At 56.4% G+C, this 4,751-nt stretch overlaps 1 protein-coding gene across 10 annotated transcripts in view; it reads right to left on the bottom strand.

Annotated features, from left to right (window-relative positions):
• Positions 1-3,718, bottom strand: part of ST6GALNAC6 (ST6 N-acetylgalactosaminide alpha-2,6-sialyltransferase 6) — a 32,047-nt gene extending 28,329 nt beyond the window's left edge. For 2 of the 10 annotated variants that reach the window (XM_026457145.2, XM_026457144.2), the window contains exons 1-2: positions 2,890-3,718; positions 2,169-2,260 (exon numbers count right to left, since the gene is read on the bottom strand). The gene's annotated coding sequence lies outside the window, so the exon portion shown is untranslated. Of the gene's footprint in view, positions 1-2,008; positions 2,058-2,168; positions 2,527-2,889 lie in introns of those variants that run through there. The other 8 variants (XM_026457148.2, XM_026457146.2, XM_026457150.2 and 5 more) reach the window with 8 other exon arrangements.
• Positions 3,719-4,751: the final 1,033 nt, after the last annotated feature.

Genomic DNA, 4,751 nt, shown 5'->3' with positions numbered 1-4,751 from the left:
CTTGCTCTGTCGCCCAGGCTGAAGTGCAGTGGCGCTATCTCGGCTTCCTGTAAGCTCCGCCTCCCAGGTTCATGCCATCCTCCTGCCTCAGCCTCTCGAGTAGCTGGGACTACAGCCGCCTACTACCAAGCCCGGCTAATGTTTTGTATTTTTAGTAGAGACAGGGTTTCACTGTGTTAGCCAGGATGGTCTCGATCTCCTGACCTTGTGATCTACCTGCCTCGGCCTCGCAAAGTGCTGGGATGACAGGCGTGAGCCACCGCACCCGGCCTTTGCTTGCTTTTTAAAATTATACAGCTATGCATAGTATTTGTAAATGCACACAGAAGGTGTCTGGAAGGGCCCACTAGGACTCCACCTGCAGTTGATTCCCTGTTGAAGTGAAGGCGAGTCAGGACGGTTGGGAGTTGCCTTCACTTTTCCTTTATAAATTTGCAGGTTGTTTGCGTTGTACTTATATGGGAAGCCTTAATAACACTTTGTTTCCAGTTAAAACAAAAGTCAGCAGTCCTCCAGGGGACAGCCTTTAGGCAGTGAAGGCACTGCCCACCAGGCAGGGAGGGGGTGGCCCGCAAGGGTGGATTTGAGGCTTCCTGCCCACCTCCACCTGCTTCCTGAGCCTCAAACCAAGCCCTACCCATGGCCCTCCTAGGTCGCTGACCCCGCCCTACAAGCGACAGGATGGAAAACCACAGAGTGGGGGCAGGGCGGTCAGGCAGGAGGCCTGATGAACTCGACTTCCGAGGACTCAGAGGAACACCTCTAGCCCAAGGCCACCCAGGGGGTTGGGGGCTGAACCAGGGAAGGAAACATCCTGTCCCCAGCCCTTCTCACTAACCCAGACCAGTGACCCAAATCAAACACCCAGAAGTGAGAGGGTGCTTCGGCCCTGCTCCTGGATGGCATCTGAACGTGGAGCTGCCCGTCCGGCCTGCCATGTCTCTGCGCCCAGGCTCCCTCTAGCAGGATTTGCTTCAGGCCTGGCTTCCCTTCTTGAGCCTCAAGAACGACAGTAACCATCTCAATAATAGTAATAACAGGGATGAGAAACAGAAGGGCTTACTCTGTGCCAGGCACTTTGCAAACACACCCCATTGAATCCTTAAGGTGGCCTATGAGTTGGGTATTGAGGTTAACCCACTTTCCAGAGGAAGAAACTGAGATTCAGAGAACACGCACGTGGCAGGGTTGTTTCCACTAGGCCTGCCTGTTTAATAACCACAGACATGTTCTACACAGAAGCCTTGGGCCTGTGAGAGCCAGGCCAGGCCACACCAGGACGTTCCTGCATGGTGGCTGTGGCCAGTCCTCGTGGGCCTCCCCTGCAGCCATTCCCCCACGGTCTGGGAGAGCTGGCCTCTGCTCTGACCCTTCCTGCCCCAGGGGTAGGAGAGGCCCGTGTACCCGCCTGCTTCCTGACCCTTAGCAAACTTCTTTGAGCTGTTAGGATTTTTCCCTTCCATGGTATTCTGGAAAGAGCCTAAGAGACCCCCTCACCTGCCCCAGCTCCCAATTCAAAGAAACCAAGATCAAGGGCCAGAGAGATAATAGAACTTGCCCAAGACTCCGCAGCGGGTCCTGGGCAGAGCCAGGCTACGAGCCAGGCCTGAGGTTCTGGCCTCTCTCCCTCTGGACTTTTGCCTAGGGGAGGGGCTTCTGGAGAGGAGAGGCCTGTGAGAGTGCCAGGCAGGTGGGGGCCTGCACACAGGGCCTGCTCCATAGCCTAGGACCTGGGCTCCCGGCCAGAGGGTCTGGAACAAGGAAGTACTGCCTCTTCCCCCACAGAGGCTGGAGAGGGCAGACGGGGCTAGATGAGCCTAGACGCTGGGGCCCACCAGTCCCCCAAAGCCAGATGTTCCTGTCCTCACCTGAGTGTGTGAGGATTTTTGTTTCATTTTTTTCCTTACAAGGTGAAGGTGTGTGAACTGTGAGCGTGAGCTCTGGGCCTGGCCCCATGGCCCTTCTAAGGAAAAGGCCTCTTAGGACACCTCCGGGCTGTGAGGCTTACCTGGCTTCCCCTCTGGGTTTGGAGGAAGTAGCGTAGGTCCCTAGCCAGTCTGCAGAGGGGCAAAGGAACCAGGGTATGAACAGGACAACAGAGGCCCAAAGTGTGGCTGCAGATCCACGTGATCCCGGGGGCTGTGGGGAGGCTCCTGCCGTGGGCTCACCTCAAGGCAGCTGCAGGAACCGCTGTGGCAAAAGCAGTCTTCGGTTTCCTGGTCAAGACAGCTTTCAGCAGACCCCGAGCCAGCCACCAGACCTGTCAAGGATCATCTCCACTGCCTGGAGGAAGTGACTGACGCATCACTCCTGCCAGGTCACCACCCCTAGAAACACACAGAATCTGGGCCAACCCAGCAGTAAACACCCCACCCGAGGGCAGGGCCAGGTTAGAGGAGCCTCTGTGTCCTGGGCCCAAGGACTGGGTCAGCCTCTTCCCAGGGGATGGAGGAGGAAGAGAAGGCAGCCTCCCAGGAGTGAGTGGAATTCAGATCCCATCAGAACCAGTGGACCCTGGGCCTTGGACACCCAGGAAGAGGCAGGGAGTAGGGAGACAACCTATGGGGCAGGGGCTTCCTGCCATCTGTCACTACGAAGGAAGGGCAGGGCCAGCCGAGGCAGACAAACCCCACGAAAAATGCTGGCTCCACATGTCAAGTGCCTGCCATGTCATAAGCCACAGGGATGGTCCACTGTCTGAATCTGGGAGGTGGGGACTATTTTAACCTTTTACAGATGACAAAACAGGCCCAGAGAGGGGTACCAATCTGCCAGGACCCCAACAGCAGAAAGTGGGGCCAGAAAGAAGTCAGGCCTTGACTCCAGGGGCCACCCCTGAACCCGGAAACCCCCTCCACCTCCGCCTACCAGGCTCCATCCCTCCCTTACCTCTGCCTGACAGCTGTTCAGAGCCCCTCGCTCTGTGCTGTGGCTCTGCTGCCAGCCTGCTCCCTGCTTCGCCGGCTCAGGGCTCTCCTCCCCCCTCCCATTCCTGCAGAAACTTCTAAGTCCATCTGGCACTGGGCAGGGGGAGGCAGGGCACAAAAGCAGTGCTGTGAACCAAGCGCCAGGTCTCAGGCCCCTCTGTGAAAGCCAAGGATGGGAGGGAGAGTATGCCGGGTCACCCAGAGCCCCCGGGACTACTGGCTACATAATTTCTGGGATCCAGTGCAAAATGAAAATGCAAGTCCTCTTGCAAAAAAAAACAAAACAAAAAAAAAAAACAAAAAACAACCTAAGAATTTCAAGTTGGCAACAGCAGAGCATTAGCAGAAGGCCCTGACCCCTGGAGCTGGCAGCTAGAACCCCAGGGCTGCATCCCAGCTGACAGCCCGAGGCCCTGGCCCAGTCCTCTGTCTTCCAGTCCCCAGATGAAGTAGTGATGCCTGGGAGGGGTGATGCTTGGGGGCTCTCTCCAGTCCAGGGGTGCAGGGCTGAGGTCCTCGGGTTCAGCTCTTAGACCTGGTATTGTACCCTGGCCCAGCCGCTCCACAGTCGTCCGGCTTCAGCTGAGTGGCCTCAGCTCATCTGTAAATCCGGCTGGCACCGGCCCTCCTCTGAAGATGGCAAGGTTCTGCTGGTGGGTCGTTTCTCCTCAATTTATAGGTGAGAAAAATAAGGCCTGAGCCAGGCTAGACTCCCTCACAGCACCCACCCAGGGCTGCCCTCTGCCTTCCTGTTTTGCAGGGAGACTAAACCCACTTTCTTTCTTTCTTTCTTTCTTTTTTTTTTTTGAGATGGAGTCTCACTCTGTCGCCCAGGCTGGAGTGCAGTGGCTCACAGTAACCTTCGCCTCCTGGGTTCAAGCGATTCTCCTGCCTCAGCCTCCCGAGTAGCTGGGATTACAGGCACCCGCCACCACATCCTGTTAATTTTTCATATTTTTAGTAGAGACAGGATTTCACCATGTTGGCCACGCTAGTGTCAAACTTCTGACCTCAAGTGATCTGTGATCTGCCCCCCTCGGTCTCCCAAAGTGCTAGGATTACAGGCGTGAGCCACTGTGCCTGGCCCACTTTTTTTTTTTTTTGGTAGAGACTGGTTTTGTCATGTTGCCCAGGCTGGTCTCGAATTCCTGGTCTCAAGCAATACTCCCGCCTTAGCCCCCACTGTGCCAGGCCCAACCCCAGATTTATCAGCTAATTGAACTTGCCATTTGACCCAGAACCAGGGAAGCAATATGGGTGGAGGCATTTCCCTCCCATTCAAAGTCCTTCCTCCTGGCCCTGGCTCTCTTCTCACTGGGTACAGAACGGGGTTCCCAAAGAAGTCTCTGGCTTGGGGTCAATTTCCTGGGCCAGAGCAGTGAAGGAACCAGCCCCCCGGAGCAGCCCTGACCTACTGGGGAAGGGGCTGGGCTGGGGCCACCAGCAGGAGGTTGCTGGGGAAGAAACTGAAGCCCAGCCAATGTGGGCCTGGGTAGGGGCCTCCGGGATTCCAGTCAACAGCTTCTGGGACAGCTGGGCTCGGTGGATGACCGCTGCAATCCCAGCACTTTGGGAGGCCGACGTGGGTAGATCACCTGAGGTCAGGAGTTTGAGACCGGCCTGGCCAACATGATGAAACCCCATCTCTACTAAAAATATAAAAAATGAGCTGGGCGTGGTGGCACGTGCCTGTAATCCCAGCTACTTGGGAAGCTGAGGCAGGAGAATTGCTTGAACCCGGGAGGCGGAGGTTGCAGTGAGCCGAGATCGCGCCACGGCACTCTAGCCTGGGCAACAAGAGCAAAACTCTGTCTCAAAAAAAAA

The sequence above is a fragment of the Piliocolobus tephrosceles genome, chromosome 14 (assembly GCF_002776525.5).
Source record: "Piliocolobus tephrosceles isolate RC106 chromosome 14, ASM277652v3, whole genome shotgun sequence".
NCBI classification, from domain to species: domain Eukaryota; kingdom Metazoa; phylum Chordata; class Mammalia; order Primates; family Cercopithecidae; genus Piliocolobus; species Piliocolobus tephrosceles.
The sequence above is the reverse complement of the archived record's forward strand: the minus strand, read 5'-3'. Positions and strand labels throughout refer to the sequence as shown.